This window comes from Bombus affinis, chromosome 15 (assembly GCF_024516045.1).
Source record: "Bombus affinis isolate iyBomAffi1 chromosome 15, iyBomAffi1.2, whole genome shotgun sequence".
NCBI classification, from domain to species: domain Eukaryota; kingdom Metazoa; phylum Arthropoda; class Insecta; order Hymenoptera; family Apidae; genus Bombus; species Bombus affinis.
Genome location: NC_066358.1, coordinates 10,258,040 through 10,270,638, shown reverse-complemented (window position 1 = coordinate 10,270,638; position 12,599 = coordinate 10,258,040). Strand labels below are relative to the sequence as shown.

The following is a 12,599-nucleotide window of genomic DNA, read 5'->3' as shown; positions in this document are numbered from 1 at the left end:
ACTCCTCGAATTGAATACAATTGCGTTATATTTGCTAGACCAGTTCGTTGCGTTATTTGATCGTTTCATCTTCTGAAATCGAACCAGCTAGATATAAAAATCTTATTCGAAATTGTATATTTAATCTAATTTCGATATTTACTTTTCAGAATATTTTGTAAAAGAATCCGGATTAAAATATTTCTGCTTCCTCGATTTAGGAGGAAACCTCGATTACCAACTTCTCCAAAAATAACGATCCAGTAACAATTCCGCAAATAACCCTCCTCATAACCAATCCCTTTTCCTGATTCAACCAGTTTACCTCGATCTCAATTAAGTCGGTCGATCCACGCCATAATCCTTCCATACCGTTTCGCACATTCGTCCGCCTAAAATACAACGGTAACAACCTAACTGGGACAACGCGCGACCTTACCAGAGAAAGGGTTAAATACCTACGTTGAATTCTTAGTTCAAATCCACGTGTACAACCACAGTCAAATCGTTGGACACTTAGTGGATTTACCGGCAGAATAAACTCTCGCGCTATAGCCACGAAATCAATTCTAAAATTAAGTTATTACGATCTTAATGATGTTTCGTTAATCACTCGTGCAAATATACTATTTTCTGTCATACCAGTAATATCAAGCGACATATTTGCTACTTTATTCCGTTCCACGGAGGGAATGATCTTTTTACGCATAATGTCGTAATGCAAATTAATTCATAGAAGCCTGTACAAGTATTTTTTGCTCACTCAGTGGTCAGTGTTCATAAAGGAAACCCTTAAAAATCAATCTGTCTCGCTGGACAAAAAATCGCGAATTTGTTACTAAAACGAATAAGACGATTCGGTTTTCTCGAAACGACACTGGGATATTTAAAAAATTATCCTAGTACAAGATTCGGCGAAGACTTCTTTTTACAAAAATACTCGCTCTTTGTAAAGGTGTAATAAAACTTCTCGAAGACCGCGAAACACGTAGCAATTTGTGCAGAGGAGTGTACTTACGTATTCCTATACATCGTTTATCGAGCGCTAAAAAATCGACTGCCCGTTATGCAATTAGTCCTGGCGGATGCTACGTGTATATATCGCGATCTCGGTATTTCAAGTGACCGGCTAGGTATCCTGTTAGGCCAGAAATTAATCGGTCGGGTTAAAGTTGCACACGAGCCGCTCGCCTCCGGCTATTTATGACGTCGTTCGTGACTACGTGCAACGACGATCGCGATTCTACCACGAAACCGTATCACGGAAATGATGTGTCCGCAGTTTTCGCTCTGTCGCGATCGCCGACTCGAATATCGAATATCAGCGTGGTACGAGGGGAACATAAACGGTGCAGCAAGTACAATGAAACTCCAAATTGGAGCAACCAAGTAGCGACACGGTCGATTCGGTGATACGTAAGTTCGCGCGGTGATCGGTAACGTTGCATCACTTTCTTAACAGAGACGGAACAAATGTTACAAATTATAAGATGCGAGTAGTCGACGTTGGGATGCGAATAGGAGACGCGAATTATAAAGTGGCTGCATACGTAGAAACGTGGACGGAGAATGTCGATAACGCGACCACGCGTCGGAGTCACTGAACCATCTTTCTTATGCGAGCGTCGATGTCTCCAGCCAAGGAACCAAATGATTTTTCGACGCGATCGAACATAGAACAGGTCGTTGATCATCGATAGAGTTTGGAAGCTTGATGTCTAGTCGGCACCGTGGTAAGTCATATTTTGTGAACGAGTGAGCTCGTGTACCTACTGAATGAGCGAATAGCGTTTTGTTAATGGGAGACGAAGTTTGTGTCTCGTCGGATTACTCATACTTGTGTTTTATTACGTTATATAGCAACTTTAGGCAAACAAGGAGAGAAAATGTTAGGAAGAAAACGCGTTAACGAACAAGATGCAACGTGAATAAGAAAATGCATCCGAGTGCAAGAGTGGGAATAATAAATATGGAAGACCGATGAAAAAACTATCGGGAAAACAATTTTTTACGATCTTCCATACTGGTCGCATCTACTAGCCAATCGTTGAAACTTTTGCACGACCGTTTCCACAGATGCAGTTGCTGTGGTTTACGAGGTGCAGTTTCTTCTTCTTTGATTTCTTTTCTAATTGGGACGATAAAATTTCTTGTTGCACAAACTGATTCCTCGTACGCACGAAACTCGAAACGCACGGAAACCGATCAGTGAGTAACCTCGTTGGCAATTCCAAACTATCCTCGACGTAGACCTTCTTCGATGTCCTGAAATTATTATTTCTAGATGGTTTTCCTTCGACCAATAGATCCACCATACAGGTTGCTTCTAGCAACTGGTATTATAATTCTGTTGCCAGCAAAGTTAGAAGAAAATGATAGAAGAAAATGTTGCACCGCTTAACACGCTCTATCGTTATACCGTACAACTTTTTCATAGGTGCACCGGTGCAAAGTGCAACCGCGCTGTGCAATCGCTTTTGCGTAAACCGATCATTTCCCGTATACTCGAAACGCATGGAAACAGATCGGAGACTCAACCCTGTGCAATTCCATCGTCGATAAACAAACAAGGAGCCGAGTCTCGCTCGGCCTTCTCCGTTGACGCCACGAGTCAAGCCGAGTCTGCTTCTCCTCCGCCTTTCCAGCTCGCCTACGTTCACGTCTGCTTCCTTTTCTCTCTCTCCCTCGCCTCGTTCAACCTATCGGCGTGTCTTCCCGAGGAGAGAAGCCTCTTACTCAGGTGACTCGCGCCGTTCACCTGGAGAGAGAGAGAACCGGGTTCCTCAGTTTCGAACCGGTGGGCCGGAGGGAAAGAGCTCCGTGACCCTGAATCCAACTGCTCTTCGTTCGTCTCCCCTTTGTCATTTTTTTATCCGAGACTTTTTCACGAGGACCGATTCCACATCGATTTTTCCATCGACGTTCTGCCATTCGCGTCGAAACTGTGGCCGTCGAGAATTTTAAAGAGGATTTTCCAACGGTACAACTGTGTTTTCTGTTCGTTGCTTCAAGCGTGGACTCGAGGCTCGGTTTTGTGCAGTGAATTGTCGTCGACTCGCGCGGAGACCTTCTGTGCCGTGTACATGTACCCAGGACAGGGATCGCGGCGTGGAACGTAGGAGAGCAACAAACAAAGTAAGTTTACGAGGGAACTGCAGGAAATTTGAGGAAACCTTGAGACTCTCGTCCGAAGGATACAACCTTCGTATTTTCGTCGCGAGACTTTACATCGAGTTCATCTCTCGGTGCGTGGGTTTCAAAGCTGTTGACGCTTTTGGCGAATTTTTGGAATATTTTCGGTAAATTTTACGGGGAATTTAAGAATGTTTCGAGGCTGTGATTGGAAGCACGGAATCTTGAAACTTTCGTCGCGAGACTTTGCCTCGGGTTTGTTCTTTGACGCGCGAGTTTGAGAGTTGTAGACACTTTTTACGAATTTTTGGAAAGTTTGAAGTAAGATTTTTGATAAATTTAAGAAACCCTTAAGACTGTGATTCGAAGCACGCAACCTTTTCTCTCGAGACTGCTTCGAACTTATTTTATAGAGAGATAATGTTTGAAAATTACTGACAATTTGAAGTGAATTCGATAAAAAATGGTTCTAATATCGGAAACTTGGAATCTTCTTCGTACGACTTTACTTTGAATTTATTCTTTCGGAGTACGAGTTTCAGTTGTTGACACTTTCGATGGATTTTTGATTTCGAGCAAGCCTTGAGACTGTAGCTCGAAGAATGAAACCTTGAGACTTTCATCGTGAGACATTCCTTTCAATTTATCCTTTTATACATAATGTTTGAGAGTTGTTGCCAATCTTGATGAATTTTTAGTAGAGTTAGGGTTGCACATATAACGATGTTGCTTAGGTTGCTGATGAGGATGTTGCGAGTAATACGGTTAGGCTTGGTCGAGTTAGAAAGACGCTAATTAGAAACAGTTTCTAACGAGCCTGAGCTCGATATACCGCAATATGGTTCGTTTTGATGGACGTTGGCAGAAGAACGCAGGAAGAAGGATGGTTATAACGTTAGTTAAATCGGAAGATTAAGTGCACTGCTTTCTTTGATGTCTTCTTCGAAGTTTAATTTCGAAATGTTACATCGGTGCAGAAATTATTATTATAAAAATCTACAGAATTTCGCAGGGTAATGTGTTTGTTGCAACGTTTAGAGACTGAAACGTATCTCTATTTACGTTTGATCTCTTCCATTGTGTCTATGAAAGCGAGGACGAATTCGCATAAACATTCGTAATCTATCGATAGTCGATTCATCGAATTAATTAGTCGCAATTACGCGATATGCTCCCTGTCGATAAACTCGTTTCACAGTTCTGTAAATAACATTAAATTAAATTTTGCGAAACGAATACGATAAACGTAACGCAATGGATGAGAAGAATATACAACATTCTGTTGCATTTCTTCTTAAACGAATAAACGATATACAAAATACGCGACAATCCATTATTAAATTACTCCAAAGACTATGGCAATTTTTCCGCATCTGAAATATGAATTTGCATAAACATCTGCAGTTCGGTTACAATGTATCGAGGAAGACAGAACGAGGATAATTGCTACTGCGAGTTGATAGAGGATGGAAAGAACGATAGGAAATGCAAGATACGCATTTTCTGACGTTTCATTTTGTTCTATTCCGAGCGTTTGAGCATTCGAAACGGCATGTTACTCCTTATTTCTTCTCTTAGACTTCGTTTCAGCGCAGAACTCGCGCGATTTTCGTTCTGCTCAGTGAGCTGTCGCATACATCGACTCCAACTATGTAAAATGTGGAAACGGAAGCCTCGGGTTCGCAGATTAAATCTCCCGTAATGCTACGTTTTTCATTTTCGCCTCGGTTGCGCCGCAAGATCGCAAAGTCTGGCGATTTTTTATTCCGAATTTTCATTTCAATCCATTGGAAAAATATTCGTAGCACAAAATGCTACAAATAAAATTTTACGTTGCACCGCGATCCTTAAACCTACACCTAACGATAGCGTATCCTTGTACTTAAGTATCGAGATAATTCGTGGCCTCGTACAGGACACGATAATCGATACGGATTATCAAGGAAACGATCGATCGGATTATCTTGTACGCGTGGAAAATAATCGACCAAAACGTATCGAAGAAGCATGTGAGAGATATTTGCAAAAGTTGTTGCAAAATGATGAATAGACAATCGTAAAATTTTACGATGCAGGAACTTCGAGAAGCGTGAAATTTTGAATCCGATTGGCGAAACTTGTTTACAGCATCAAAGCGAATCAAAAATTAGGACAGTGGTAGAAATACTTTAAATTAATTTTTCAATCTTCCGTTGACTGGTTTTCAATTCCTACCAAAATCTTCGTTCTGTCTGTAATTAGTTGGTCGAAGATCCGTTAAAAAATATAATTCTGTATGAATAGGAAAAGAGTATTCATAAAGTTACGTTAGATTCCCAAACGAGCAAACTAAACCTTTCCCATTAAACTAGTCTTTCGCTTTGCTATCGGTCGAAGTTCCTATCGAGCCAGATGTTTAAATCTCTCCTAATTATAAAAAATAGCCTTCCTCGCGGATTTCTTCCTTATAAGAGAACAATGTAGCCACCATTTTCGTCCTGAACAGGAACTACCGGTTCGTCGCTAGAACATAAAACGCGTGCCGTAAAATTCGCGAGCTAGAAGTCGCGCAAGAATGGCGGAGCTGAATTGATGGAAGAGAAAGCTCGTTCCTCGAACGACGAAATCCGAGAGTGCCCCGTAGCGTTCTACGTTCCTTGACCACGCGAATCGACTGTCTAATACCGCGACCGACCACGGGAATTAAGAAAATCGCCTACAATTTTGTTAATAAAAACGGAAAAAAATCTCCAGCTCCTCAAATGGAAAGCTTATTTGAATCAATACACCGTTTCCTTCTTCTAATTTGCGCTGGTTTCTTTGCTTGTTGGTCTATTCGCGTGCACGATAGAAAGTTATAGTTGAGCTATTAGCCATTGTCATTTAAATTATTTCGACTTAAGATATTTAATTCATTTTATCCGTTTTCATATATTTACATTTATTTAATTAGATTTAGGTACCGATAAATGCTGGCTGAATAATAATTTAAATAATAATTTAACAATTACTACGTGAAAACACGTACATATCGTACCTAGTTATAATTAACGTTGACTTTTATTGAAATTAAAATATAATTACGTATATCCATTTTATTCTCGTATCATATAATTTTAATCATAATAGAGACTGGTTCTTCTAGTTTTAATTGTAAATTCATTTTAAATAACTCTCAAATATTCGTAGAACGATAACATAGGACATTTAATTTTTATAATAAAATCAGCACAAAATGTAGAACCTTTGTTGTCAAATTATTATATTTTCTCATCGTTTAACTTCATACGCTTATACGGGTCCATGTGCTTATACAAACACGTTTGATGAAAATAGTAAGTACGTGATAAAGATGTAATCGTTGGATGTTGTCAAAGGATGAGGTAATGAAACAACAGCATGGTCGAGTCGATAAAAATCAACGAATATATTATAATAAAATATCGTGCAAAATTATTAGTCAATTTATCTCATCGATTTTGCAATAACACAAATAAATCCCTAGATGGTTATGATTTCTTTCGGCAAATTATTTAAGAATGTTTCGATAAATACTACTACCTTGACCTAAATGTCGCACAGCACGTACAGAATGTTTTATTTGGAATGATTCAACAGAGGAAAGGGGATATAAAGTATAGGAAACAGCTTCTTGAAATATTGGAAAGAAAATGACGAAGAATACGAAACTATATTTATCGTAATTTTCCATCTGAAATCTAACTTAATAACGAACGAATTGAAAATACCTACGCAAAGGTAATTAAAAATTATAACAAAATTAAAAGTAATTATATCTTTCTACTCGGTTTAAAAACTCCAAAATTCCCATTTAGTAAATATTCCAACTATCATATTCTTCGCAAGGTATTGCATTCATACCAGCCTACGTGAAACATCCTGTACACCTTATACTACACATTTAACCTCGATATCGCTGTTCGTTCGTTTTTCCATCGGAGATATCTACCTAATAGCGGCGGACAAGTGAAAACGCCTATACACCAGCTATAGATTACTTTGGAATTCAGTGACCAGGCACAACTGGTTCTGCTTTCCTTAGATTAGTCCTGACCACATGACCAGTCATTATACGAACGTGGTAAAAAAAAAAGTTCGAATTATGTGGCTTTTGGGTTAGGCCAGGTAGGCGAGTTATGCTCGACGAATGCGTGGGTAGACGGTTAGAGGCGAGTCTTGGAACCTCTGCAACCGCCTATTTGTTACGGTTTCGTTCGACCGTTTGACATCGACCTGTTTCGCCCAACGAAATTTCCTTAAGACTTCCTCTTGGTTAGAAAACATGTAGACTGGAACTCGATAATTTTGCATTGAATTGCAAGCAAGAAGAGAATCATCCACTCGATTGTTCCTTTAGCAAGTTCTTTCATCGGTTCGGCTAATCATGGTTGGGGTTTGCGTTTTCGTAATAACTGCACCAATAATGGCCAGGTTATTGAATCTTTCGTTTTCATATTTATTTAGGTATTCGTTGCTCGAACGCGGGATTTCTTTTTCTTGTAATTAGGCACGGAATAATGCGGCTATTGAAGCGTCTGATTTTATTATCGAACGGAGGAAGAAAAATATAGAAGTAGGAGAATAAAACTGTTTGTTCGGAGATTAACGGAGATTAACGTTTAGATTTTTAGATCCGGAGGATTCGTGTAGGAGAAATTAAGATCAACAACCTTTACGCTGCGTAATTGACCCGACTATTCTTTCAATTATTTTTCAAACGCGTCAATTTTAAGAAAGATGTATAATAAAACAGAATTTCATGTTGCTTTTTATGGATAGGACGAAAGATGTTCTTTTCTATTAGCGATTTAGATCGAATACATTAAATCCTTTCTTTGTAATATCGAGTTACATTTACGATATGGAATTCAAAAAAAGGGTGTCGTTTTTATAAGAAAAATTAGTTTCGATCTACTACTAAGGTTTAATTTAATACTACAGGCATACAAATTATTTTGCAATTATCCTTGTGACGACATATGTAACAGAACTTTGATAATATAATGCTAATAAACCTACTTGGATTAACTTGGAAATATACTAGAGATCTGGACCCCTTCACTGAAGGAATTTATTTAACCTAAGCACGTTTGCAACGGTGCGAGATGCAACTAAACAAAATAACTACATCGAAGAGTATATTACTGTGTCTCTATCTTAGCAATTTTTCTACGATTAAAATTTATTTACACATTCCACGCAATAATCGTAAAATTATATGGAGCGTTTCAATCTCAGTCGCTATTTGCTAACTTTAATCCAGATCAACGTACCATTGAACGTGGTAGTAGATGTGAATTTAAATAAAATAGATAATAATAATAATGATAATAAACTGTGCTGAGACTAATAATAATAATCAAGGCTCCGCTTGGAATAAAATAAAACAAAGTAAATCGAAGTTAAATTAAACTAAATTCAGGTAAAATAAAATGAAACAAACGTAGGTACTTGAACGTCCTGCGTTAAATTCCAGTAGCGACTTCATCTTCCCACGATAGTTAGCAGGATGCACGGTAGAAGAAGATATAATCGAATCTAACTAGAACGCGACAAAATTCAGTCTGTAATGCACGGATCGTGACTTAAACAACAAATTTACACGAACCGAGGCGTAACTTGGTTAAGGTACCGTTATCTTCTGACAGGTACCATCGTCCTAAGACATTCCAATCGCGTAACAAATTTCGAATCGCGTTCCTGGGCAATGTTTCATCGTACTCGATAACAGCTTCTCGCCCGATTATGTTTCTCGATTCTTTGACACGTTGTCTGCTACGACTTGGATCGTCAGTGACTCAAGTCGTTAAATTTTTTATAACGAAAATAAATATAATAAAAAGAAGACAAATTTCGTTGACTAAAATGTCGTGGACAATATGAACGATCTAGATAACATCGTTAAAAACAAAAGTATGGAAATATAATATAATATTTTGATGAAATTAAATCTTACGCTGTAGTATATTTCAATCTCGTACGTGGAATTAGCGCGAGGGTCAACGTGTTAACCGAGATAATTTGGATTCTGAAAAGGTAACGAGAACAGAATAATTTAAAAAAATTCTTTATAAAAGTAACATGTACAAAGTACAGAAGCTGTAATATTTTAACAATGACGTTCTTACAAGTGAAAGATATCGAAGATCTCAGGGTTACAAGACATCAAGATATCTTCCAGGCAGCATATCATACGTTTTTATCCTCGTTGTAACTAATGAATTTAAATCGCTATTCAGATAAATTTCTCTTCAAAGTACCTGCATATTGCATAATGATTTCAAATAGATGAATTCTAGCCGAAAGTGGACCATTTGCCATAGAATATAAAATAAAAAAAATTCCTGCATTACATCTTAACATTCACTGTACTCGTAAAATATTATGTCACATGGAACCATTCGCTAAATTACTTGCTCACTTACCATGCAAAGTTAGAGATGGTCGCATACAAACTGTGGTTTAGTATACGACGTGTGCAATGAATAAATACGATGAGTAAATAATCAATCAAATACATTGGTAATCTTTGCAGAGTGTAGGTATGCTTTTAACAAATATCCGATGAGATCATTCGTATTCATCGAATATTTAAATACTTTCACGAACTACTTCGTACGTACGTACTTATTAAACGATACTTTCAAATATCTCACAACCAAAAAGTTAAGTCCCACTGGTATGTAGGTATTTAGTGGCGAGAGAAAAGAAGAAAGCCAAAAATCGAAGTACTTCCCACCACGCGATATCGACGTTGCTTTCTCGTTGCAACAATTTTGCGACCGATCGTTAAACATTTTCCAACACGTTGGAACGTGGATATAGCTGTTCCATGGAACCAAGTAACTATGACCACGCCCTGCGCGCTACCGAAGCGCTATTCAGGCTATCTATCAGGACTAACTGCACCGCACACTGAGCACAGTGTCGTAAATTCGCGAGCCGTGTCCGCTCCATGAACCGACAAGAAAGCTGTATCCCGGATATTTCAAGTATGTCGGTCGATTGGCAAGAAATCGGCGAAATCGATTGCCTGTTCTGTTAGATGAACTTTTCATGCACTTTGCTTCGTTGTTGTCAAATTTTCTTTGGGGGCCGCGATGAAAATTGAAAATAATCGAATCACATCGAGATGTAACAAAATAAAATTCAAACTCGTGGTGTAATAACAAGCTTTAGAATTAACGACGAAGAAAAATTTGAACTTGATAAATTCGACGGAAACGCCACAAATTCGACCGAACACGATGTTTAATCATAAAAGCATGGAACATGTGTTTGACTGAAACGAATTAAATTGCCTTATGCCTTGGTTACGAATGGTTTCACGTAATTATCAAGGAAAACAGGTATTCAGAGAGAAAAGTTTCGCTCGAACCACGTTAGAAACGGAAACTCAAAAGCCAGAGTTACGAAATATCATTGCAAGATAATATTGCAATGTGGTCAGACCGCATCGCGGCACAACACCGACACACCCCATACAATACGCTTGGCATTCACTAAGGCGTTCCTCTTATACATTTATTACACATTTATACGTGTCTTCTCGACATTTTAAACGAGCAGTAAGCAAATTTCCCTGTTACGACGAACGTGCTCGTTGCTGTAACCAGCAACGTGACGTTATCTATTCTCGAATCATAATAACCACTAACCTTGATGGTTCGTGTATAAAATATCGCTGCAAGGTATTTTCCATGATATACAGTCGATCAGGAACATTTATACCGTAAAATGCTTTCGCGTATAATGGCCACAGGAGGTATTTGCATTAACCCTTATTTTCCAATAAACCGTTTTTTTTTTTTCTTGTCAGCTTCAACATTCTTTCATTTTCGTAGTTATACGAAAGTATCAAATTTAACGTATAATACTTGAATTTTACTAATTAGCATGTAAATTTCGTAATAAATAGAACGACGTGCAATTACCTTTCGTAGCTACGGTATATATCGTATGTGTCGTATAAGACATGTTGCGATTGAAACTCTAACGCGCCCATATGTTTATGGTAAATGTCTCGTGGTTTCTATATACGTTACCAGATCGATTTCGAATTCTGCCAATAATATAATCGCGATTAGATCGCAAATATACATCTATATGAATATAATTAAAAAAATGGATCCTGGGAAAAATGGTTTACTCTGTTACGCATTATACAGAGCATTATACTTTGGGTATTTTCAATATTCTTGCTTATTATGTACATTTTACGTGTACCTTTATTCTCCTTATTATTAGGCACACTTTTTCACTTTCAGCTTTCCCATAAATGCATAAAAATACACTTTAATCGTAACAGCTATCTCTGTTGCGTATAATACATATATAAAGGTATCTAATGGTGTCCTTCCCGATGATCGTCGCTCCTCGTTCGTTACTAACTCGACAATAATCACGCTCGCCGAGCTCATCCTACTAATGAGTTGAATATTAACGACGTTAACGGTAGAGCCAGTCGACGCGCATATATACGTAGCAAAAGCAAAATCGAGCAACCGGTAGAGAACGTTGCTAGAGTCGATAATTACGTTGTGGAATTCAGCTTCAGAATTAATCTGACCACCATCGAATCGTAATTGTCTATTTAACCATGCAATTCTTCGAGAGGATCGAATGAAACACGTGTCGATACCTGGTTTCGATATAACCGAGTGGGAAATTCACCTGTTGCTGGTCTGTCGTTACTGGATAGGTTTTACGTTAGAAGGCTGGAGGAACTAGGAATGCGCTTGCTCAATAATTCTTGCCTCTGGATGACGAAAGAGGCTCGAAGAACGTTGCGTCTTTGCTCGTTCGATGCTGGCCTCTCGATCCTCTCTCCTCATCGTCGATAGTTACTTTGCATTTGGAATTGGTGTGACGAGTTCAGTCGAGGAATCGTACGTAGAGAGTTTAAGATTTGAAAGTTTTTTCGAAAGCTGGAATTCTACGGCGATGATTTTAAAAAAGAGAATTCTTGAGTTTTGAGAACAATTTTTGCAGAAGATTTGAAATAATTCCTCGACGTGAAGTTATTCTAAAATAATTCGAGTTATGATAAAGATTGAAATCGCATTCGAGAATTTTTGCAGAAATCAACTTTAGGGAAAAGAAATAGTTGAATTAAGAAAGAGATACGCTAAATCGTTCGTTCGTTCGTCCGTTCTAAGGATTTCGTGAAACAAAGCTTCGGACAGAGAAGATTTGAACGACGCTATCTTGAAATAAATCGTGAGAAAAGAAAGATTGGTCGATCCGTTAATCTTCCATTGCAAAAGATACCATAGTCTTTCGTTTTTACGAGTCTTCGATTTCCAAATGAATCGTTCTATACCGTTTTATTAAATCAAGATGCGCACGATGTATGCCACGAATTATACAATGTTCCGTTTAAAATAAAAACCGATCGACGATGAGAAGACGAACGAAATTTGCGCGTGTCAGACGTTGAACGCATCGCAAGGATTCAGCTTTTCGTAGTAGGTGTACGTTTCAGGTTT

At 38.3% G+C, this 12,599-nt stretch overlaps 1 protein-coding gene across 2 annotated transcripts in view; it reads left to right on the top strand.

Moving 5' to 3' along the window:
• Positions 1-2,705: 2,705 nt before the first annotated feature.
• LOC126925103 (sushi, von Willebrand factor type A, EGF and pentraxin domain-containing protein 1) overlaps positions 2,706-12,599 on the top strand; it is a 49,902-nt gene continuing 40,008 nt past the window's right edge. For both annotated transcript variants that reach the window (XM_050740332.1, XM_050740331.1), the window contains exon 1: positions 2,706-3,114. The gene's annotated coding sequence lies outside the window, so the exon portion shown is untranslated. The remainder of the gene's footprint in view (positions 3,115-12,599) is intronic.